The 26,322-nt window shown below is 48.2% G+C and overlaps 1 pseudogene; it reads right to left on the bottom strand.

The window, feature by feature from the left end:
- Window positions 1-962: 962 nt before the first annotated feature.
- Window positions 963-26,322, bottom strand: part of LOC135571254 (voltage-dependent L-type calcium channel subunit alpha-1C-like) — a 39,839-nt pseudogene continuing 14,479 nt past the window's right edge.

The raw sequence follows: 26,322 nt of genomic DNA on the forward strand, positions 1-26,322 counted from the left end.
AGGGCTCCAGGGCCCCAGGGCTCCAAGGTTCCAGACTCCAGGTCCCCAGGGTTCCAGGGCTCCAGTGTTCCAGGGCTCAAGGGTTCCAGGGTTCCAGACTCCAGGTCACCAGGGCTCCAGACTCCAGGGTTCCAGGGCTCCAGGGTTCCAGGGCTCCAGGTCCCCAGGGTTCCAGGGCTCCAGGGTTCCAGGGCTCAAGGGTTCCAGGGCTCCAGACTCCAGGTCACCAGGGTTCCAGGGCTCCAGGGTTCCAGACTCCAGGTCATCAGGGTTCCAGACTCCAGGGCTCCAGGGTTCCAGGGCTCCAGACTCCAAGACTCTAGGGCTCCAGAAACCAGGGACCCAGGGCTCCAGACTCCAGGGCTCCAGTGCTCCAGACTTCAGTGCTCCAGACTTCAGGGCTCCAGACTTCAGGGCTCCAGACTTCAGTGCTCCAGACTTCAGGGCTCCAGACTTCAGGGCCTCAGGGCTCCAGACTTCAGGGCTCCAGACTCCAGACTCCAGGGCTCCAGGGCTAGCTCAGTGCTCCCTGCTCTCTCCCCAGGGAAGGTGTGCCCCATACATAGAGACAAACCGAGAGAAATAATTGCTTTTGCTTCCATCCCTGTATACAGGTAGCCTAGTGGTTAGAGTGTTGGGCCAGTAACCGAAAGGTTGCTGGATCGAATCCCCGAGCTGTCAAGGTAAAAATCTGTCATTCTGCCCCTGAACAAGGCAGTTAACACACTGTTCCCCGGTAGGCTGTCATTGTAAATAAGAATTTGTTCCTAACTGACTTGCCTAATTAAATAAAGGTTAAAAATAAATACAAAAAACATTTTAAAAATATGCCTGTGTGCGCGTGGTGTGCCTGCCAGTCAAACAAACTGTGCTGGCAGTCTGCCACTGAGAGAGAGAGGCTGTAGACAGTGAGTTGATTAGCCACCCATCACTCAGCACTACTCTGGCCCTAACTATATGGTCTAAACAGAATCCTTGGGACGTCCCAACTCTGATGTCACCCAATTAGAGTGAAACGTTAAATGTTAGTGGACCACACTACAACAGAAGACTTCCCACCACCGAATACAGACCATAGTCCCTACTCTAAAACCATGTCTACAGTACTAGTTGACCCCAACGCCTGACCTACAGTACTAGTTGACCCCAACGCCTGACCTACAGTACTAGTTGACCCCAACGACCTGACCTACAGTACTAGGTGACTCCAACGCCTGACCTACAGTACTAGTTGACCCCAATGCCTGACCTACAGTACTAGGTGACCCCAACGACCTGACCTACAGTACTAGGTGACCCCAACGACCTGACCTACAGTACTAGGTGACCCCAACGTCCTGACCTACAGTACTAGGTGACCCCAACGACCTGACCTACAGTACTAGGTGACCCCAACGACCTGACCTACAGTACTAGGTGACCCCAACGACCTGACCTACAGTACTAGTTGACCCCAACGACCTGACCTACAGTACTAGGTGACCCCAACGACCTGACCTACAGTACTAGTTGACCCCAACGACCTGACCTACAGTACTACGTGACCCCAACGACCTGACCTACAGTACTAGGTGACCCCAACGACCTGACCTACAGTACTAGTTGACCCCAACGACCTGACCTACAGTACTAGGTGACCCCAACGACCTGACCTACAGTACTAGGTGAACCCAACGACCTGACCTACAGTACTAGGTGACCCCAACGACCTGACCTACAGTACTAGGTGACCGCAACGCCTGACCTACAGTACTAGGTGACCCCAACGCCTGACCTACAGTACTAGGTGACCGCAACGCCTGACCTACAGTACTAGGTGACCCCAACGCCTGACCTACAGTACTAGGTGACCGCAACGCCTGACCTACAGTACTAGGTGACCGCAACGCCTGACCTACAGTACTAGGTGACCGCAACGCCTGACCTACAGTACTAGGTGACCGCAACGCCTGACCTACAGTACTAGGTGACCCCAACGCCTGACCTACAGTACTAGGTGACCCCAACGTCCTGACCTACAGTACTAGGTGACCCCAACGTCCTGACCTACAGTACTAGGTGACCCCAACAACAGACAGAGAGAGAGAGACATACGGGCAGGCAGGCAGATAGACAGACAGACAGACAGACAGACAGACAGACAGACAGACAGACAGACAGACATATCTCATTAACACAGGACACAGTGAGAGGTAATGGGTAATGGGTAATGGGACACAGTGAGAGGTAATGGGTATGGGTAATGGGGCACAGTGAGAGGTAATGGGTAATGGGGCACAGTGAGAGGTAATGGGTAATGGGGCACAGTGAGAGGTAATGGGTAATGGGGCGCAGTGAGAGGTAATGGGTAATGGGGCACAGTGAGAGATAATGGGTAATAGAACACAGTGAGAGGTAATGGGTAATGGGGCACAGTGAGAGGTAATGGGTAATGGGGCACAGTGAGAGGTAATGGGTAATATAACACAGTGAGAGGTAATGGGTAATGGGACACAGTGAGAGGTAACGGATAATGGGACACAGTGAGAGGTAATGGGCAATGGGACACAGTAAGAGGTAATGGGACACAGTGAGAGGTAATGGGTAATGGGACACAGCGAGAGGTAATGGGTAATGTGACACAGTGAGAGGTAATGGGTAATGGGACACACTGAGAGGTAATGGGTAATGGGGCACAGTAAGAGGTAATGGGACACAGTGAGAGGTAATGGGTAATGTGACACAGTAAGAGGTAATGGGTAATGGGACACAGTGAGAGGTAATGGGTAATGGGACACAGTGAGAGGTAATGGGTAATGTGACACAGTGAGAGGTAATGGGTAATGGGACACACTGAGAGGTAATGGGTAATGGGACACAGTGAGAGGTAATGGGTAATGGGACACAGTGAGAGGTCATGGGTAATGGGACACAGTGAGAGGTAATGGGTAAAGGGACACACTGAGAGGTAATGGGTAATGGGGCACAGTGAGAGGTAATGGGTAATAGAACACAGTGAGAGGTAATGGGACACACTGAGAGGTAATGGAACATAGTGAGAGGTAATGGGTAATGGGTAATGGGACACAGCGAGAGGTAATGGAACATAGTGAGAGGTAATGGGTAATGGGTAATGGGACACAGTGAGATGTAATGGGTAATGGGACACAGTGAGAGGTAATGGGTAATGGGACACAGTGAGATGTAATGGGTAATGGGTAATGGGACACAGTGGGAGGTAATGGGTAATAGAACACAGTGAGAGGTAATGGGTAATGGGTAATGGGACACAGTGGGAGGTAATGGGTAATAGAACACAGTGAGAGGTAATGGGTAATGGGACACACTGAGAGGTAATGGGTAATGAGACACAGTGAGAGGTAATGGGTAATGGGACACAGTGAGATGTAATGGGTAATGGGACACACTGAGAGGTAATGGGTAATTGGGCACAGTGAGAGGTAATGGGTAATAGAACACAGTGAGAGGTAATGGGACACAGTGATAGGTAATGGGTAATGGGACACAGTGAGAGGTAATGGGTAATGGGACACAGTGAGAGGTAATGGGTAATGGGGCACAGTGAGAGGTAATGGGTAATTGGGCACAGTGAGAGGTAATGGGTAATAGAACACAGTGAGAGGTAATGGGACACAGTGATAGGTAATGGGTAATGGGACACAGTGAGAGGTAATGGGTAATGGGACACAGTGAGAGGTAATGGGTAATGGGGCACAGTGAGAGGTAATGGGTAATAGAACACAGTGAGAGGTAATGGGTAATATAACACATTGAGAGGTAATGGGACACAGTGAGAGGTAATGGGTAATGGGACACAGTGAGAGGTAATGGGTAATGGGACACATTGTGAGGTAATGGGTAATGGGACACATTGAGAGGTAATGGGTCATGGGACACAGTGAGAGGTAATGGGTAATGTGACACAGTGAGAGGTAATGGGACACAGTGAGATGTAATGGGTAATGGGACACAGTGAGAGGTAATGGGTAATGGGACACAGTGAGAGGTAATGGGTAATGGGACACAGTGAGAGGTAATGGGACACAGTGAGATGTAATGGGTAATGGGACACAGTAAGAGGTAATGGGACACAGTAAGAGGTAATGGGTAATGGGGCACAGTGAGAGGTAATGGGTAATGGGACACAGTGAGAGGTAATGGGTAATGGGACACAGTGAGAGGTAATGGGACACAGTGAGAGGTAATGGGTAATGGGACACAGTAAGAGGTAATGGGACACAGTAAGAGGTAATGGGTAATGGGACACAGTAAGAGGTAATGGGTAATGGGACACAGTGAGAGGCAGCAGGCTTGGACCATGAACACAGAGAAGATAAAACATCTTAAACTGTTGAAGCAAATGACATCCACTCACCATTCACTGTGGGTGTACCATATGTGCAGAGAGAGATATGACAGCAGACAGGCTTGGCTAATCAAACATGAGGAAAATACATTCAGTTGTAAATTACTTTTGGTGTTTGAAGTGGAGAGAGAGAGAGAGAACTAACCGGTGCCCCCGGTTAGTTCTGACTCTGTATCGGTACCCCTCTGTATATAGTCTCACTATTATTTCAGCGCTGCTCCTGAATCACTTGTTTCTTTTATCTCTTATTCTTATCCATATATCTTTTTAAACTACATTGTTGGTTAGGGGCTCGTAAGTAAGCATTTTCCTGTAATGTTTACACCTGTTGTATTCGGTCGTTGTATGTGACTAATACCATTTGATTTAATTTGAGAGAGGAAGACAGAGCGAGAGGTCAAGGATGGAAAGAAAGAGAAGAGAGATAGCGAGAGAGAGAGAGAGAGAGAGAGAGATAAAGAGATAAAGGTAGAATAAGGGAGAGAAGCTGGTTCTGTCTTCACATCTACATGAAGGCCAGGAGGATAAATGTCTGTGTTACGGTCATGCGTCTCTCTATGAAGCCAGAGTAGAATCTTCCATTACAGCCCTGACTGAGTCTGGCTCAGAGGATGACGGAGGGGAGAGACAGAGCTCTCTCTGAATGTACTGTCTGGCTCAGAGGATGACGGAGGGGAGAGACAGAGCTCTCTCTGAATGTACTGTCTGGCTCAGAGGATGATGGAGGGGAGAGACAGCTCTCTCTGAATGTACTGCCTGGCTCAGAGGATGACGGAGGGGAGAGACAGAGCTCTCTGAATGTACTGTCTGGCTCAGAGGATGATGGAGGGCAGAGACAGAGCTCTCTCTGAATGTACTGCCTGGCTCAGAGGATGACGGAGGGGAGAGACAGAGCTCTCTGAATGTACTGTCTGGCTCAGAGGATGACGGAGGGGAGAGACAGAGCTCTCTCTGAATGTACTGTCTGGCTCAGAGGATGATGGAGGGGAGAGACAGAGCTCTCTCTGAATGTACTGTCTGGCTCAGAGGATGATGGAGGGGAGAGACAGAGCTCTCTCTGAATGTACTGTCTGGCTCACAGGATGATGGAGGGGAGAGACAGAGCTCTCTCTGAATGTACTGTCTGGCTCAGAGGATGATGGAGGGGAGAGACAGAGCTCTCTCTGAATGTACTGTCTGGCTCAGAGGATGACGGAGGGGAGAGACAGAGCTCTCTCTGAATGTACTGTCTGGCTCAGAGGATGATGGAGGGGAGAGACAGAGCTTTCTCTGAATGTACTGTCTGGCTCAGAGGATGATGGAGGGGAGAGACAGAGCTCTCTCTGAATGTACTGTCTGGCTCAGAGGATGATGGAGGGGAGAGACAGAGCTCTCTCTGAATGTACTGTCTGGCTCAGAGGATGATGGAGGGGAGAGACAGAGCTCTCTGAATGTACTGTCTGGCTCAGAGGATGATGGGGGGGAGAGACAGAGCTCTCTCTGAATGTACTGTCTGGCTCAGAGGATGATGGAGGGGAGAGACAGAGCTCTCTCTGAATGTACTGTCTGGCTCAGAGGATGATGGAGGGCAGAGACAGAGCTCTCTCTGAATGTACTGTCTGGCTCAGAGGATGATGGAGGGGAGAGACAGAGCTCTCTCTGAATGTACTGTCTGGCTCAGAGGATGATGGAGGGCAGAGACAGAGCTCTCTCTGAATGTACTGTCTGGCTCAGAGGATGATGGAGGGGAGAGACAGAGCTCTCTCTGAATGTACTGTCTGGCTCAGAGGATGATGGAGGGAGAGACAGAGCTCTCACTGAATGTACTGTACTGTGATTTACATGGACATTAGAGACATCATGGCCTGTTCAGGCTACATCAGCAGCAGTCGAGCTTGAAACAGGTCTCTGCTTGATGCCAAAGTCAATGGGTTTGTGTGTGTGTGTGTGTGTGTGTGTATGTGTGTGTGTGTGTGTGTGTGTGTGTGTGTGTGTGTGTGTGTGTGTGTGTGTGTGTGTGTGTGTGTGTGTGTGTGTGTGTGTGTGTGTGTGTGTGTGTGTGTGTGTGTGTGTGTGTGTGTGTGTGTGTGTGTGTGTGTGTGTGTGTGTGTGTGTGTGTGTGTGTGTGTGTGTGTGTGTGTATGTGTGTGTGTATGTGTGTGTATATGTGTGTGTGTGTGTGTGTGTGTGTGTGTATATGTGTGTGTGTGTGTGTGTGTACAGTATGTGTGAACTGGACAAAGGAGTGATTTGCCTGACACAGCAAATCTCAGGCTTCCTGGTGTTCATTACCCCTCCTCCATCGTAACCCCTCCTCCATAGTAACCCCTCCTCCATCGTAACCCCTCCCCATCTTTTCCCCCTCCTCCATAGTAAACCCCTCCTCCATCGTAACCCCTCCCCATCTTTACCCCCTCCTCCATCGTAACCCTCCCTGTCTTTACCCCCTCCTCCATCGTAAACCCCTCCTCCATCGTAACCCCTCCTCCATCGTAACCCCTCCCCATCTTTACCCCCTCCTCCATCGTAACCCCTCCCTGTCTTTATCCCCTCCTCCATCGTAACCCCTCCTTCATCGTAGCCCTCCTCCATCGTAACCCCTCCCTGTCTTTACCCCCTCCTCCATCGTAAACCCCTCCTCCATCGTAACCCCTCCCTGTCTTTACCCCCTCCTCCATCATAACCCCTCCTTCATCGTAGCCCCTCCTCCATCGTAACCCCTCCCTGTCTTTACCCCCTCCTCCATCGTAACCCCTCCTCCATCGTAACCCCTCCCTGTCTTTACCCCCTCCTCCATCGTAACCCCTCCCTGTCTTTACCCCCTCCTCCATCATAACCCCTCCCCATCTTTACCCCTCCTCCATCGTAACCCCTCCCTGTCTTTACCCCCTCCTCCATCGTAACCCCTCCTTCATCGTAGCCCCTCCTCCATCGTAACCCCTCCCTGTCTTTACCCCTCCTCCATCGTAACCCCTCCTCCATCGTAACCCCTCCTCCATCGTAACCCCTCCTCCATCATAACCCCTCCCCATCTTTACCCCCTCCTCCATCGTAACCCCTCCCTGTCTTTACCCCCTCCTCCATCGTAACCCCTCCTTCATCGTAGCCCCTCCTCCATCGTAACCCCTCCCTGTCTTTACCCCCTCCTCCATCGTTACCCCTCCTCCATCGTAACCCCTCTCTGTCTTTACCCCCTCCTCCATCATAACCCCTCCTCCATCGTAACCCCTCCTCCATCGTAACCCCTCCTCATAGCATGGTGGTGTTAGGTTAATGGTATCGTAGCATGGTGGTGTTAGGGGGAATGGTATCGTAGCATGGTGGTGTTAGGGGGAATGGTATCGTAGCATGGTGGTGTTAGGGGGAATGGTATCGTAGCATGGTGGTGTTAGGTTAATGGTATCGTAGCATGGTGGTGTTAGGGGGAATGGTATCGTAGCATGGTGGTGTTAGGGGAATGGTATCGTAGCATGGTGGTGTTAGGGGGAATGGTATCGTAGCATGGTGGTGTTAGGGGAATGGTATCGTAGCATGGTGGTGTTAGGGGAATGGTATCGTAGCATGGTGGTGTTAGGTTAATGGTATCGTAGCATGGTGGTGTTAGGGGAATGGTATCGTAGCATGGTGGTGTTAGGTTAATGGTATCGTAGCATGGTGGTGTTAGGGGGAATGGTATTGTAGCATGGTGGTGTTAGGGGGAATGGTATCGTAGCATGGTGGTGTTAGGGGGAATGGTATCGTAGCATGGTGGTGTTAGGGGGAATGGTATCGTAGAGGTGTTAGGGGGAATGGTATCGTAGCATGGTGGTGTTAGGGGGAATGGTATCGTAGCATGGTGGTGTTAGGGGGAATGGTATCGTAACCTGGTGGTGTTAGGTTAATGGTATCGTAGCATGGTGGTGTTAGGTTAATGGTATCGTAGCCTGGTGGTGTTAGGTTAATGGTATCGTAGCATGGTGGTGTTAGGGGGAATGGTATCGTAGCATGGTGGTGTTAGGGGGAATGGTATCGTAGCATGGTGGTGTTAGGGGGAATGGTATCGTAGCATGGTGGTGTTAGGTTAATGGTATCGTAGCATGGTGGTGTTAGGGGGAATGGTATCGTAGCATGGTGGTGTTAGGGGGAATGGTATAGTAGCATGGTGGTGTTAGGGGGAATGGTATCGTAGCATGGTGGTGTTAGGGGGAATGGTATCGTAGCATGGTGGTGTTAGGTTAATGGTATCGTAGCATGGTGGTGTTAGGGGGAATCAATAGCCCATTGACTGTAGAGGGGAGAGACTGCCAATCCCATCCACTGTGATTTAGGACCAGGCTGCAATGAACTGCCTGGGAGGCCCTGTGCTGAGCTACAGGATAGGAGAGACAACTCATTCAGGCAAGCACGCACGCACACACACACACACACACACACAGACACACACACACACACACACACACACACACACACACACACACACACCCACACACACACTGTACTGAGGGTATTGTGCTCGGAGGCTCAGGTGGAAAAGTATTGATTGCCACAACTGTTGCACTTGATTGGTTACTCCTCTCTGACAATCCTCATTGGTCCAACACACACATGCCCGGTGCACACACACACACACACACGCAATCCTACACACACCCAACACAAATTACACCTACATACAAACACACAACTAATCCCACCAATCACCATTTCATTGAGTCTAGTCCACCTCCATAACCTCCCCCCCTTTCCCTCCCTCCTCTCCCCAGACTGCACTCACGGTTTCTGGGCTTCTCCTCGTCGAGCCCCTCCTCCTCGTTCTCTGGGTCGATGTCTTCAGCCTGTGTGATCCAGTCCAGATAACCCTTCAGGTCCTCCTCCAGCTGTTGCTTCTCTCTCAGCTTCTGGAAGTCTCCTCTGGCCTTGGCCTTCTCTCTCTCCTTGGAAAACTCTCTGCAAGGACAGGAGAGGAGGAGAGGAGATGGAGGAGAAGAGGTGAGGAGAGAGGAAGGGGAGGAGGATGAGAGAGAGGAAGAGGAGGAAGATGAAGGATGAGGAGGAGAGAGAGGAAGAGGAGGAGAGAGGAAGAGGAAGAGGAAGAAGAGAGAGAAGAAGAGGAGGAGGAGAGAGTGGAAGAGGAGGAGGAGGAGGAGAGAGTGGAAGAAGAGGAGGAGGAGTGGGAGGAATGAGAGGAGGAGGAGGATAGAGAGGGAGGAGGATGGAGAGGGAGGAGAGAGCGGATCTGAAAACCCATTGTATCAACAGATTCAGAGTTTTTTTTCTGAGCAAGCAGCAAGTAGCCTATTAGAAAAGGAAAAAGAAAGTGAATTTAAAGCAAGAAATCTAACTCTCATCACAATCAAAGTTGCCCAATTTGTCCCACTGTGGATACAGAATAAATACTTTTGTCACAACATCAAGGAACACAGATATGAGTACTGCATGTACACTGACTGGACAAAACATTAGGAACACCTTTTTACTTTCCATGACAGACTGACCAGGTGAATCCAGGTGAAAGAAGATATGATCCCTTATTGATGTCACCTGTTAAATCCACTTCAATCAGTGTAGATGAAGGTGGAGGAGACGTGTTAAAGGAGTTTTTAAGCCTTGAGACAATTGAGACATGGATTGTGTTTGTGTCAGAGGGTGGAGGGGCAAGACAAAAGATTTAAGAGCCTTTGAACGGGGTATAGTAGTGGGTTCCAGGCTCACAGGTTTGTGTCAAGAACTGCAACGCTGCTGGGTTTTTCACGCTCACCCCTATCAACGAAGTTAATCGCAGCCCCCCCACCCCACCCACCCCCCCAAACTACTTCCTGTGTCTATGCACAACTGTGGGAAGAATTTGAAACATTGTAGACTCCACTCCCCAAAACATTGAGGATGTTCTGAGGACAAATGTGCAACTCAATAGTAGGAAGGTGTTCTTAATGTTTCGTGTACTCAGTGTATTTTAGGTGGTGAGACTTCAACAATTACCAGCAGCAACAGGAGAGAGAACTCAGCTGCATTGCACTAGAAAGAAGGGAAGGTGAAATACACAGATCTGGAGGACGATACGTCATGCACTTTGTAGCATCCTTCTCAAGTGATGCAATAGAAAGAAAGGTGAAGAGTGTGATGAGACTCTGAATAACAAACAGCACTTTCAACTACTACCATTCTACTCTTTGGAATCTACTCTTTAGAATTCAGCTAGTGGATCTACATGTGGGTTCCAAACAGCACCTGTTCCCTATGGGGCCCTGGTCAAACAGCACCCTGTTCCCTATGGGGCCCTGGTCAAACAGCACTCTGTTCCCTATGGGGCCCTGGTCAAACAGCACCCTGTTCCCTATGGGGCCCTGGTCAAACAGCACTCTGTTCCCTATGGGGCCCTGGTCAAACAGCACCCTGTTCCCTATGGGGCCCTGGTCAAACAGCACCCTGTTCCCTATGGGGCCCTGGTCAAACAGCACCCTGTTCTCTATGGGGCCCTGGTCAAACAGCAACCTGTTCCCTATGGGGCCCTGGTCAAACAGCACCCTGTTCCCTATGGGGCCCTGGTCAAACAGCACCCTGTTCCCTATGGGGCTCTGGTCAAACAGCACCCTGTTCTCTATGGGCCCTGGTCAAACAGCACCCTGTTCTCTATGGGGCCCTGGTCAAATAGCACCCTGTTCCCTATGGGGCCCTGGTAAAACAGCACCTGTTCCTTATGGGCCCTGGTAAAACAGCACTCTGTTTTCTATGGGGCCCTGGTCAAACAGCACCCTGTTCCATATGGGGCCCTGGTCAAACAGCACCCTGTTCCCTGTGGGCCCTGGTCAAACAGCACCTGTTCCCTATGGGCCCTGGTAAAACAGCACCTGTTCCCTATGGGGCCCTGGTCAAACAGCACCTGTTCCCTATGGGCCCTGGTAAAACAGCACCTGTTCCTTATGGGGCCATGGTCAAACAGCACCCTGTTCCCTTTGGGCCCTGGTCAAACAGCACCTGTTTTCTATGGGGCCCTGGTCAAACAGTACCCTGTTCCCTATGGGGTCCTGGTCAAACAGCACCCTGTTCCCTATGGGGCCCTGGTCAAACAGCACCCTGTTCCCTATGGGGCCCTGGTCAAACAGCACCCTGTTCCCTATGGGGCCCTGGTCAAACAGCACCCTGTTCCCTATGGGGCCCTGGTTAAACAGCACCCTGTTCCCTATGGGGCCCTGGTCAAACAGCACCCTGTTCCCTGTGGGCCCTGGTCAAACAGCACCCTGTTCCCGGTGGGCCCTGGTCAAAAGTAGTGCACTATAAAGGGAACAGGTTTCCATTTGGGATGCATGACTACGACTATAGGGCCGACACAGATTCCCACCTCCCTGGTTGGTGTCTGAGGAAATCACTGTGTTGGTGAGTGGTACTTGAGTGGAGTATTGGTCACCTGGGAAGTTCTGAAATTACAGTCCCACACCACAGACTCTCTCTACAGGGCTGAGTACGTCTAGCACTGCTGACCCACGGCCCCGCCTGTGTCCCAAATGGATACAATAACTGGGAAGATGGATGAGACAAACTGACTGAGTTACAAGTAGAGAGAAAATGATCCCAGAATTCTCTCTGTTTCTCCACGTCCTGTCTCCTGTTGTCTACAGTAAATACACCCTTAGAACCCTCAGTATAATTACTCCCAGGGGCCTCTCTGTTTCTCCACGTCCTGTCTCCTGTTGTCTACAGTATATACACCCTTAGCACCCTCAGTAGAATTACTCCCAGGGGCCTCTCTGTTTCTCCACGTCCTGTCTCCTGTTGTCTACAGTATATACACCCTTAGAACCCTCAGTAGAATTACTCCCAGGGTTCTCTCTGTTTCTCCACGTCCTGTCTCCTGTTGTCTACAGTATATACACCCTTAGAACCCTCAGTAGAATTACTCCCAGGGTTCTCTCTGTTTCTCCACATCCTGTCTATCTCCATGTACAGTGCCTTGCGAAAGTATTTGGCCCCCTTGACCTTTTGCCACATTTCAGGCTTCAAACATAAAGATATAAAACTGTATTTTTTTGTGAAGAATCAACAACAAGTGGGATACAATCATGAAGTGGAACGACATTTATTGGATATTTCAAACTTTTTTAACAAATCAAAAACTGAAAAATTGGGCGTGCAAAATTATTCAGCCCCCTTAAGTTAATACTTTGTAGCGCCACCTTTTGCTACGATTACAGCTGTAAGTCGCTTGGGGTATGTCTCTATCAGTTTTGCACATCGAGAGACTGACATTTTTTCCCATTCCTCCTTGCAAAACAGCTCGAGCTCAGTGAGGTTGGATGGAGAACATTTGTGAACAGCAGATTTCAGTTCTTTCCACAGATTCTCGATTGGATTCAAGTCTGGACTTTGACTTGGCCATTCTAACACCTGGATATGTTTATTTTTGAACCATTCCATTGTAGATTTTGCTTTATGTTTTGGATCATTGTCTTGTTGGAAGACAAATCTCCGTCCCAGTCTCAGGTCTTTTGCAGACTCCATCAGGTTTTCTTCCAGAATGGTCCTGTATTTGGCTCCATCCATCTTCCCATCAATTTTAACCATCTTCCCTGTCCCTGCTGAAGAAAAGCAGGCCCAAACCATGATGCTGCCACCACCATGTTTGACAGTGGGGATGGTGTGTTCAGGGTGATGGGCTGTGTTGCTTTTACGCCAAACATAACGTTTTGCATTGTTGCCAAAAAGTTCAATTTTGGTTTCATCTGACCAGAGCACCTTCTTCCACATGTTTGGTGTGTCTCCCAGGTGGCTTGTGGCAAACTTTAAACAACAGTTTTTATGGATATCTTTAAGAAATGGCTTTCTTCTTGCCACTCTTCCATAAAGGCCAGATTTGTGCAATATACGACTGATTGTTGTCCTATGGACAGAGTGTCCCACCTCAGCTGTAGATCTTTGCAGTTCATCCAGAGTGATCATGGGCCTCTTGGCTGCATCTCTGATCAGTCTTCTCCTTGTATGAGCTGAAAGTTTAGAGGGACGGCCAGGTCTTGGTAGATTTGCAGTGGTCTGATACTCCTTCCATTTCAATATTATCGCTTGCAATGTGCTCCTTGGGATGTTTAAAGCTTGGGAAATCTTTTTGTATCCAAATCCGGCTTTAAACTTCTTCACAACAGTATCTCGGACCTGCCTGGTCTGTTCTTTGTTCTTCATGATGCTCTCTGCGCTTTTAATGGACCTCTGAGACTATCACAGTGCAGGCGCATTTATACGGAGACTTGATTACACACAGGTGGATTGTATTTATCATCATTAGTCATTTAGGTCAACATTGGATCATTCAGAGATCCTCACTGAACTTCTGGAGAGAGTTTGCTGTACTGAAAGTAAAGGGGCTGAATAATTTTGCACGCACACTTTTTCAGTTTTTGATTTGTTAAAAAAGTTTGAAATATCCAATAAATGTCGTTCCACTTCATGATTGTGCCCCACTTGTTGTTGATTCTTCACAAAAAAATAGTTTTATATCTTTATGTTTGAAGCCTGAAATGTGGCAAAAGGTCGCAAAGTTCAAGGGGGCCGAATACTTTCGCAAGGCACTGTATGTCTCCCTATCCTCTCCCTCTGTTCTCTGATGTCTATTTAGGATTGATGTGGATTCACATTCTAAGCGGGAATCTATGGCATTTTTGGGGACTATATGTTGAGTGTGAAGCATGCAAACAACAGAAAACAGAGATACGGTGGATATACACATGAAAACAAAGTCAGACATACAGGTGCTAAAGATCATGAATGTTGTCATGACAAACAACTTTAAACATATTATAGACACATCTTAAGACATCATACATTATAGATGGGCTTTAATAGGTCCCTGTATTCCCCCAGCCAACAGCAATAACAGCAGCATCCATCCCAACTAAAAGCCTGAGACTAGAATAGAGTGGTTTATCAGGAAGAGGTAGAGGAGAGGAGGTGGAGAGACAGTCAGCAAGTCAGTCAGTCAGAAATAGGAGCAGTCAGTAAGTCAGGCTGGAAGAAAAGGCCAATGTTTAACTAGTCAGTTAGTCAGTAAGTCAGGCTGGATGAACTCCCGAGTGGCGCAGCGGTCTAAGGCACTGCATCGCAGTGCTAGAGGTGTCACTACAGACCCGGGCTCGATCCCGGGCTGTGTCACAGCTGGCTGCGACCGGGAGACCCATGAGGCGGGGCACAATTGTCCCAGCGTCGTCCGATTTAGGGGAGGGTTCTCCCGGCTGGGATGTCCTTGTCCGAACGGGATCTAGCTGCTCCTTGTGGCGGGCCCGGTGCATGACTTCAGTCACCATCTATACGGTGTTTCCTCCGACACATTGGTGCGGCTGGCTTCCAGGTTAAGAGAGCAGTGTGTCAAGAAGTAGTGCGGCTTGGCGGGTCGTGTTTCGGAGGACGCATGGCTCCCGACCTTCAGAGAGGAGACCAACAGTAGAACCAGTCAGTCAGAGAGGAGACCAACAGTAGAACCAGTCAGTCAGAGAGGAGACCAACAGTAGAACCAGTCAGTCTGTCAGAGACCAACAGTAGAACCAGTCAGTCAGAGAGGAGACCAACAGTAGAACCAGTCAGTCAGAGAGGAGACCAACAGTAGAACCAGTCAGTCAGAGAGGAGACCAACAGTAGAACCAGTCAGTCAGTCAGAGGAGACCAACAGTAGAACCAGTCAGTCAGAGAGGAGACCAACAGTAAAACCAGTCAGTCAGTCAGAGACCAACAGTAGAACCAGTCAGTCAGTCAGAGACCAACAGTAGAACCAGTCAGTCAGTCAGAGACCAACAGTAGAACCAGTCAGTCAGAGAGGAGACCAACAGTAGAACCAGTCAGTCAGTCAGAGACCAACAGTAGAACCAGTCAGTCAGAGAGGAGACCAACAGTAGAACCAGTCAGTCAGTCAGAGAGGAGACCAACAGTAGAACAAGTCAGTCAGGTATCAAGAAGAGGCCACATTTGAACTAGTCAGAAAGACAACGGTAACAGTCTGTAAGTCAGGCTGGAAGAAGAGGCCACAGCAGAACCAGTCACTCAGGCAAAGAGAACAGGTTGAATAATAATCAGTCAGTCCTTCAAGCAGGCAGACCAGAGGAGCGGTCAGTCAGTCAAGCAGAGAATAATACCATTAGAGGCCATATTAGAACCAGCCAGTCAGACAGACAGAAGAGGCCATGGTATCACCAGTCAGTCAGACAGACAGAAGAGGCCATGGTATCACCAGTCAGTCAGACAGTCAGACAGTCAGACAGACAGACAGACAGACAGACAGACAGACAGACAGACAGACAGACAGACAGACAGACAGACAGACAGACAGACAGACAGACAGAAGAGGCCATGGTAGAACCAGTCAGACAAGCAGGGAGAAAAGGCCACAGCAGAACCCAGTCAGACAGTCAGCCGAAGAGGAAGAGGAAGAGGCCAGGCTCCATTAGAACCTGCAGTAGAACCGGTTCTTACCCGCTCAACACCCCCAACACCAAGTTAAGCACAAAAAATGACCCTATGATGATTAGCGTGACAAAATAGAGCCAGGGCCAGCCACTCCCTACGGCGTCGTTGACCTGGGAAGAGATAGGAGAGAGGAGGCAGGGTCCCTTCAAGAGTTAATGTCCCTTCAACACATAATGCAACAAGAGTTAATGTTTAATGTCCCTTCAACACGTTAATGCAACAAGAGTTAATGTCCCTTCAACAACACAACAGTCCCTTCAACACATAGCAACAACAGTTAATGTCCCTTCAACAACCCTCCAACACATAGTTAATGTCCCTCAACACATAGCAACAACAGTTAATGTCCCTTCAACACATAGCAACAAGAGTTAATGTCCCTCAACACATAGCAACAACAGTTAATGTTAACACATAGCAACAACAGTTAATGTCCCTTCAACACACAGCAACAACACAACAACAGAATGTCCCTCCAACAAGACTTAATGTCCAACTGGACAACAGTTAATGTCCCTTCAACACATAGCAACAACAGTTAATGTCCCTTCAACACACACAAGAGCAACAAGACTCCACTGGACCTGCCCGCGATGTGTGTGTAATGGAGTAACCCTTGTCTGAGACCTCGAGACCTGATTGGCTACCTAGGCTAAAGCAGAGATGTAAAGTACTTAAGTAAAAATACAGGGAACACTTAAACAACACAATGTAACTCCAAGTCAATAACACTTCTGTGAAATCAAACTGTCCACTTAGGAAGCAACACTGAATGACAATACATTTCACATGCTGTTGTGCAAATGGAATAGACAACAGGTGGAACGTATAGGCAATTAGCAAGACACCCCCAATAAAGGAGTGGTTCTGCAGGTGGGGACCACAGACCACTTCTCAGTTCCTATGCTTCCTGGCTGATGTTTTGGTCACTTTTGAATGCTGGCGGTGCTTTCACTCTAGTGGTAGCATGAGACGGAGTCTACAACCCACATAAGTGGCTCAGGTAGTGCAGCTCATCCAGGATGGCACATCAATGCGAGCTGTGGCAAGAAGGTTTGCTGTGTCTGTCAGCGTAGTGTCCAGAGCATGGAGGCACTACCAGGAGACAGGCCAGTACATCAGGAGACGTGGAGGAGGCTGTAGGAGGGCAACAACCCAGCAGCAGGACCGCTACCTCCGCCTTTGTGCAAGGTGGAGCAGGAGGAGCACTGCCAGAGCCCTGCAAAATGACCTCCAGCAGGCCTCAAATGTGCATGTGCCTGCTCAAACGGTCAGAAACAGACTCCATGAGGGTGGTATGAGGGCCCGATGTCCACATGTGGGGGTTGTGCTTACAGGCCAACACCGTGCAGGACGTTAGGCATTTGCCAGAGAACACCAAGATTGGCAAATTCGCCACTGGCGCCCTGTGTTCTTCACAGATGAAAGCAGGTTCACACTGAGCACGTGACAGACGTGACAGAGTCTGGAGACGCTGTGGAGAACATTCTGCTGCCTGAAACATCCTCCAGCATGACTGGTTTGGCGGTAGGTCAGTCATGGTGTGGGGTGGCATTTCTTTGGGGGGCCGCACAGCCCTCCATGTGCTCGCTAGAGGTAGCCTGACTGCCATTAGGTACCGAGATGAGATCCTCAGACCCCTTGTGAGACCATATGCTGGTGCGGTTGGCCCTGGGTTCCTCCTAATGCAAGACAATGCTAGACCTCATGTGGCTGGAGTGTGTCAGCAGTTCCTGCAAGAGGAAGGCATTGATGCTATGGACTGGCCCGCCCGTTCCCCAGACCTGAATCCAATTGAGCACATCTGGGACATCATGTCTCGCTCCATCCACCAATGCCACGTTGCACCACAGACTGTCCAGGAGTTGGCGGACGCTTTAGTCCAGGTCTGGGAGGAGATCCCTCAGGAGACCATCCGCCACCTCATCAGGGGCATGCCCAGGCGTTGTAGGGAGGTCATACAGGCACGTGGAGGCCACACACACTACTGAGCCTCATTTTGACTTGTTTTAAGGACATTACATCAAAGTTGGATCAGCCTGTAGTGTGGTTTTCCACTTTAATTTTGAGTGTGACTCCAAACCCAAACCTCCATGGGTTGATACATTTGATTTCCATTGATAATTTTTGTGATTTTGTTGTCAGCACATTCAACTATGTAAAGAAAAAAGTATTTAATAAGAATATTTCATTCATTCAGATCTAGGATGTGTTATTTTAGTGTTCCCTGTATTTTTTTGAGCAGTGTACTTTAAAGTACTACTTAAGTTATTTTTTTGAGCAGTGTACTTTAAAGTACTTCTTAAGTTGTTTTTGTTGGTATCGGTACTTTGCTTTTTATATTTTTTACAACTTTTACTTCACTACATTCCTCAAGAAAATACTGTACTTTTTACTCCAAACATTTTCCCTGACACCCAAAAGTGCTCATTACATTTTGAATGCTTAGAGGGACAGGAAAATAGTCCAATTCACACACTTATCAAGAGAACATCCCTGGTCATCCCTACTGCCTCTGATCTGGAGGACTCACTAAACAGAGAACATCCCTGGTCATCCCTACTGCCTCTGATCTGGAGGATTCACTAAACAGAGAACATCCCTGGTCATCCCTACTGCCTCTGATCACTCACCTAAACAGACTCACTAAAGAAACATCCTGGTCATCCCTACTGCCTCTGATCTGGAGGATTCACTAAACAGAGAACATCCCTGGTCATCCCTACTGCCTCTGATCTGGAGGACTCACTAAACAGAGAACATCCCTGGTCATCCCTACTACCTCTGATCTGGAGGACTCACTAAAAAGAGAACATCCCTGGTCATCCCTACTGCCTCTGATCTGGAGGACTCACTAAACAGAGAACATCCCTGGTCATCCCTACTGCCTCTGATCTGGAGGACTCACTAAACAGAGAACATCCCTGGTCATCCCTACAGAGAACATCCCTGCCTCTGATCTGGCGGATTCACTAAACATCCCTGAGAACATCCCTGGTCATCCCTACTGCCTCTGATCTGAGGATTCACTAAACAGAGAACATCCCTGGTCATCCCTGATCTGGCGGATTCACTAAACAGAGAACATCCCTGGTCATCCCTACTGCCTCTGATCTGGAGGACTCACTAAACAGAGAACATCCCTGGTCATCCCTACTGCCTCTGATCTGGCGGACTCACTAAACAGAGAACATCCCTGGTCATCCCTACTGCCTCTGATCTGGAGGACTCACTAAACAGAGAACATCCCTGGTCATCCCTACTGCCTCTGATCTGGAGGATTCACTAAACAGAGAACATCCCTGGTCATCCCTACTGCCTCTGATCTGGAGGACTCACTAAACAGAGAACATCCCTGGTCATCCCTACTGCCTCTGATCTGGAGGACTCACTAAACAGAGAACATCCCTGGTCATCCCTACTACCTCTGATCTGGAGGACTCACTAAAAAGAGAACATCCCTGGTCATCCCTACTGCCTCTGATCTGGCGGATTCACTAAACACAAAAGCTTTGTTGTAAATGATGTCTGAGTGTTGGAGTGTCGCTGGCTATCTGTACATTAAAAAACAAGAAGATGGTGCTGTATGGTTTCATTAATATGAGTCATTTTAAATACTTTAGACTTTTACTTTTGATACTTCAGTATATTTTAGCAATTACACTTGGTTTTGATACTTAAGTATATTTAAAACCAAATACTTTTAGACTTTTTACTCAAGTAGTATTTTACTGGGTGACTTTCACTGTTACTTGAGTCATTTTCTATTAAGGTATCTTTACTTTTACTCAAGTATGACAATTGCATACTTTTTCCACCACTGGGCTTAAGCTCAGTGGGCTAACACAAAATGATGTTACACAGACGAACCAAGTTAGTCCCCATGTGTTATACCTCACAGACCAGCCCATAATAACCTTAGTTACCGCTTAGTTACCAGGAAGATTCCAATTCCAACGCTCCTCAGATTTAAAAAATGAAACTTGTATTGTTTCTACACTCTTAGAAAAAAGGGTTCCAAAATTGTTCTTCAGCTGTCCCTATACTGTAGGTCAGGAGAACCCTTTTTGGTTCCAGGCAGAACCCTTTTTGGTTCCAGGTAAAACCCTTTTTAGTTCCAGAAAGAACCCTTTTTGGTTCCAGGCAGAACCCTTTTTGGTTCCAGGTAAAACCCTTTTTGGTTCCAGAAAGAACCCTTTTTGGTTTCAGTCAGAACCTTTTGGGTTCCATGTAGAACCCTTTTTGGTTCCAGAAAGAACCCTTTTGGGTTCCAGGTAGAACCCTTTTTGGTTTCAGTCAGAACCCTTTTTGGTTCCAGGTAAAACCCTTTTTGGTTCCAGAAAGAACCCTTTTTGGTTCCAGGCAGAACCCTTTTTGGTTCCAGGTAGAAGCCCTTTTGGGTTCCAGGTAGAACCCTTTTTGGTTTCAGTCAGAACCCTTTTTGGTTCCAGGTAAAACCCTTTTTGGTTCCAGAAAGAACCCTTTTGGTTCCAGGTTCCAGGTAGAAGCCCTTTGGGTTCCAGGTAGAACCCTTTTTGGTTTCAGTCAGAACCCTTTTTGGTTCCAGGTAAAACCCTTTTTGGTTCCAGAAAGAACCCTTTTTGGTTCCAGGCAGAACCCTTTTTGGTTCCAGGTAGAAGCCCTTTTGGGTTCCAGGTAGAACCCTTTTTGGTTTCAGTCAGAACCCTTTTTGGTTCCAGGCAGAACCCTTTTTGGTTCCAGGTAAAACCCTTTTTGGTTCCAGGCAGAACCCTTTTGGGTTCCAGGTAGAACCCTTTTTGGTTTCAGTCAGAACTCCTTTTTGGTTTCAGAACCCTTTTTGGTTTCAGTCTTTTGGGTTCCATATAGAACCCTCTGTAGAAGGGCTCTACATTGAACCCAAATGTTTTTTTTCAAATGGTTCTCCTATGGGGACAGACAATCACCCTTTTAGGTTTTAGATAGTACCTTTATTTCTAAGAGTGTACCTCTAAATCAACCTGAGTCTAAATAATTTATCACTGCGTTTCTCGACTGTGTGTGTGTGTGTGTGTGTGTGTGTGTGTGTGTGTGTGTGTGTGTGTGTGTGTGTGTGTGTGTGTGTGTGTGTGTGTGTGTGTGTGTACGTCTTATACTTGGCAACATGACTCAGCGTTGGGTAAAACCAGAAAACGGGGACCACCTGCAGGAGTGAGTTTTATACTGCAGAAACAAAGCCAGTGGGTTTTAAATGGGAGAGAAAAGGTTTTTAAGTGAGTAGGAGCGCCCCAGGGGGGGATGCCTGGGTTGAACCACACAGAGGAGGAGAGGAAAGGTTTATCTACAGTACTGACTTCTCCCAATGTAGTGATGAATGGGGGGAGGAGGAGAGAGAGAAGGAGAAAGGAGAGAGAAGAGGAGAGAGAAGGGAGAGGGCAAAGAGAGAACAGAAAGGAGAGAGAGAGAAGAGGAGATATAGGGAGAGGAGATATAGGGAGGGAGAGGGGAAAGAGGAAAGAGAGGAGAGAGAGAGAAGGAGGAGAAAGGAGAGAGAGAGAAGAGGAGATATAGGGAGAGGAGATATAGGGAGGGAGAGGGGAAAGAGGAAAGAGAGGAGAGAGAGAGAAGGAGGAGAAAGGAGAGAGATGGAAGAGGAGATATAGGAGAGGAGATATAGGGAGGGAGGAGAGGGAAGAGGACAGAGAGGAGAGAGAGAGAGAGAGAGAGGGGGGAAGAGGAGAGAGAAAGGAGAGGAGATATAGGGAGGGAGAGGGGAGAGAGGACAGAGAGGAGAGAGAGAGAGAGAGAGAGAGAGAGAGAGAGAGAGAGAGAGAGAGAGAGAGAAAGAGAGAGAGAGAGAGAAAGAGAGAGAGAGAGAGAGAGAGAGAGAGAGAGAGAAAGAGAGAGAGAGAGAGAGAGAGAGAGAGAGAGAGAGAGAAGAGAGAAAGAGAGAGAGAGAGAGAGAAAGAGAGAGAGAAAGAGAGACAGCAGAGGATGGAGAGAAAATGTCCAGCTCTCTCTCTCTCTGTGAACACTGTGTGACTCTCCTGTGGGAACACCAGCATGCGTTGAGAGGTTGTGACATCACGTCACCCCCGGCAACCACTCAGGACATATTACCATAAAGCGGACAGACAGGTGGTTGGGATTACCATACGGCCGGTACGACACACGTCAACGCACACGTCAACCTATCCACACACACACACACACACACACACACACACACACACACACACACACACACACACACACGGTTTCTACCTGATACTGGGCATTACATTCCCAGAAAACTCCTCTCCTCCTCCTCCTTTCTTCACCTCCTCCTCCTCTCCCTACCCATAATCCCTTGCATTGACCCGCTCCTGAACCTGTCCCTTGAGGCTATATCTATTGGCTTCTCTAAAGATGCATATAAACCTACCTTTCCACTGTGACTAGAGCCTAAGGTAACATGTCAGACCCTCTGTCGACCTGTCACAGGTGATTGAAGCCTTGTGGAGCCTTTCACTGAAATGACTGAAGCCTTGTGGAGCCTTTCACTGAAATGACTGAAGCCTTGTGGAGCCTTTCACTGAAATGACTGAATTAATTTTTGGATGGAGTTTTCGTAGGGTTTGGAATGTCTATATTAATGAAGTAGATGCTGGCTTCGTTTGAACGGCAGATTAGTTTTTCCAGATTTCGGAGCCCCTCCGTTCTGAGTGTCTCCTCCCTCTCCCCTCCTTTCTGAGTGTCTCCTCCCTCTCCCCTCCTTTCTGAGTGTCTCCTCCCTCTCCCCTCCTTTCTGAGTGTCTCCTCCCTCTCCCCTCCTTTCTGAGTGTCTCCTCCCTCTCCCCTCTGTTCTGTGTCTCCTCCCTCTCCCCTCTGTTCTGAGTGTCTCCCCCCTCTCCCCTCCTTTCTGAGTGTCTCCTCCCTCTCCCCTCCTTTCTGAGTGTCTCCTCCCTCTCCCCTCCGTTCTGAGTGTCTCCTCCCTCTCCCCTCCGTTCTGAGTGTCTCCTCCCTCTCCCCTCTGTTCTGAGTGTCTCCCCCCTCTCCCCTCCTTTCTGAGTGTCTCCTCCCTCTCCCTCCTTTCTGAGTGTCTCCTCCCTCTCCCCTCCGTTCTGAGTGTCTCCTCCCTCTCCCTCCTTTCTGAGTGTCTCCTCCCTCTCCCCTCCTTTCTGAGTGTCTCCTCCCTCTCCCCTCTGTTCTGAGTGTCTCCCTCTCCCCTCCTTTCTGAGTGTCTCCTCCCTCTCCCCTCTGTTCTGAGTGTCTCCTCCCTCTCCCTCCTTTCTGAGTGTGTCCTCCCTCTCCCTTTGTTCTGAGTGTCTCCCTCCTTTTCTGAGTGTCTCCTCCCTCTCCCTCCTTTCTGAGTGTCTCCTCCCTCTCCCCTCCTTTCTGAGTGTCTCCTCCCTCTCCCTCCTTTCTGAGTGTCTCCCCCTCCCTCTCCCTCTCCTTTCTGAGTGTCTCCTCCCCCCTCTCCCCTCCTTTCTTTCTGAGTGTCTCCTCCCTCCCCTCTCCCCCTCCTTTCTGGAGTGTCTCCTCCCTCTCCCCCTCCTTTCTGAGTGTCTCCTCCCTCTCCCCTCCTGTTCTGAGTGTCTCTCCTCTCCCCTCTGTTCTGAGTGTCTCCTCTCCCTCCTCCTCCCTCTCCCCTCCTTTCTGAGTGTCTCCTCCTCTCCCCTCCTTTCTGAGTGTCTCCTCCCTCTCCCCTCCTTTCTGAGTGTCTCCTCCCTCTCCCTCTGTTCTCTCCTCCTCTCCTCTGTTCTGAGTGTCTCCTCTCCTCCTTTCTGTGTCTCCTCCTCTCCTCCTTTCTGAGTGTCTCCTCCCTCTCCCCTCCTGTTCTGAGTGTCTCCTCCCTCTCCCCTCCTTTCTGAGTGTCTCCTCCCTCTCCCCTCCTTTCTGAGTGTCTCCTCCTCTCCCCCTTTCCTTCCCTCTCCCTCCTTCTCGTATAGTCTCATTTCATCCCTTTCTTTCTCTGTCCCAGGAGTCTTGTTGTCTGGTCTGCGGTCACAGGGAGGGCAAACATACACACACACACACACACACACACCCACACACACACACACACACACACACACACACACACACACACACACACACACACACACACACACACACACACAGCTCTTACCCGCCTCAACACCCCCAGAACCAGATTTAGAACGAAAAAGGATCCAAAGATGACGAGACTGACAAAATAGGCCCAGGGAAGTTCATAGCCCATAGCATCTTGCATCTAGAGAACAGAGAGAAGGAAGAGGAGGAGGAGTTTAGAGAGAGAGGACAGGGATTGGAAGACAAGAAGGAGGAGGAGGGGTTTAGAGAGAGAGGACAGTGATTGGAAGACAAGAATAGGGGGTTAAAAAGAATGAAGGAAATAAACAAAGCTAAGAAATTGCACAATAACACAATAGCAGAAAACAGCAAGGTTGGAGAAGTGTGTGCATTTGTGTGTGTACGTGCCAGCACTCATATGTGTGTATTTGTGTGTGTACGTGCCAGCACTCATATTTGTGTATTTGTGTGTGTACGTGCCAGCACTCATATGTGTGTATTTGTGTGTGTACGTGCCAGCACTCATATGTGTGTATTTGTGTGTGTACGTGCCAGCACTCATATGTGTGTATTTGTGTGTGTACGTGCCAGCACTCATATGTGTGTATTTGTGTGCGTACGTGCCAGCACTCATATGTGTGTATTTGTGTGCGTCATATGTGTGTGTTGTGTCGTGCCAGCACTCATATGTGTGTATTTGTACGTGTGAAGGGTAAAGCTACTTCAGATACAAAACCCCAAACAATGGAGCTAATTAATTCATTTACAATGTCAAGCTCCCACTCTAGAATTCCAACAAGTACCCGTGACAGGAAACAGAACCAGAACGTTGGAGCCAATGAGAGATCATCAGAACTCTAGAATACTACTGAACAGTATCTCAGCTGTGAACAAATGCCTCTTGATCACAAACACCCTTGAACAAAGCCCTCTCTGGTCGTTGTAGAGTTAAGTAGAGCTGTGTGTGTGTGTGTGTGTGTGTGTGTGTGTGTGTGTGTGTGTATGTGTTTAACTATATTTGTGGGGACCAAATGCTATTTCTAGGGGGTTTAGGGTTAAGGTTAGACTCAGAATTAGGGTTAGAATTAGATTTAGGTTTAAGGTTAGGGTTAAGAGTACAGGTTATGGCTCGATTTTTGAGTGTGTGTGCGTGCGTGCGTGCGTGTGCGCGCGTGTGTGTGTGTGGCTGCGGCATGGTAGTAGAGACATAATGTGATATGATGGTAGAGACATAATGTGATATGGTAGTAGAGACATAATGTGATATGGTAGTAGAGACATAATGTGATATGGATGGTGGTAGAGACATAATGTGATATGGTGGTAGAGACATAATGTGATATGGTAGTAGAGACATAATGTGATATGGTAGTAGAGACATAATGTGATATGGTGGTAGAGACATAATGTGATATGGATGGTAGAGACATAATGTGATATGGTAGTAGAGACATAATGTGATATGGTAGTAGAGACATAATGTGATATGGTGGTAGAGACATAATGTGATATGGTGGTAGAGACATAATGTGATATGGTGGTAGAGACATAATGTGATATGGTGGTAGAGACATAATGTGATATGGTGGTAGAGACATAATGTGATATGGTGGTAGAGACATAATGTGATATGGTAGTAGAGACACAATGTGATATGGTGGTAGAGACATAATGTGATATGGTAGTAGAGACATAATGTGATATGGTAGTAGAGACATAATGTGATATGGTGGTAGAGACATAATGTGATATGGTGGTAGAGACATAATGTGATATGGTAGTAGAGACATAATGTGATATGGTGGTAGAGACATAATGTGATATGGATGGTGATAGAGACATAATGTGATATGGTGGTAGAGACATAATGTGATATGGATGGTGGTAGAGACATAATGTGATATGGTATAGAGACATAATATATGGTGGTAGAGACATAATGTGATATGGTGGTATAATGTGATATGGTAGAGACATAATGTGATATGGTGGTAGAGACATAATGTGATATGGTAGTAGAGACATAATGTGATATGGTGGTAGAGACATAATGTGATATGGTGGTAGAGACATAATGTGATATGGTGGTAGAGACATAATGTGATATGGTGGTAGAGACATAATGTGATATGGTGGTAGAGACATAATGTGATATGGTAGTAGAGACATAATGTGATATGGTAGTAGAGACATAATGTGATATGGTGGTAGAGACATAATGTGATATGGTGGTAGAGACATAATGTGATATGGTGGTAGAGACATAATGTGATATGGTAGTAGAGACATAATGTGATATGGTAGTAGAGACATAATGTGATATGGTGTAGAGACATAATGTGATATGGTGGTAGAGACATAATGTGATATGGTGGTAGAGACATAATGTGATATGGTGGTAGAGACATAATGTGATATGATGATAGAGACATAATGTGATATGATGGTAGAGACATAATGATATGGTGGTAGAGACATTAGCTACTGTAACATAATGTGATATGGAACTCAGTAGAGAACAGAACTCAGTCACAATGCTACTGTAACAGAACTCAGTCAGTCAA

The sequence above is a fragment of the Oncorhynchus nerka genome, unplaced genomic scaffold, assembly GCF_034236695.1.
Source record: "Oncorhynchus nerka isolate Pitt River unplaced genomic scaffold, Oner_Uvic_2.0 unplaced_scaffold_554, whole genome shotgun sequence".
NCBI lineage: Eukaryota > Metazoa > Chordata > Actinopteri > Salmoniformes > Salmonidae > Oncorhynchus > Oncorhynchus nerka.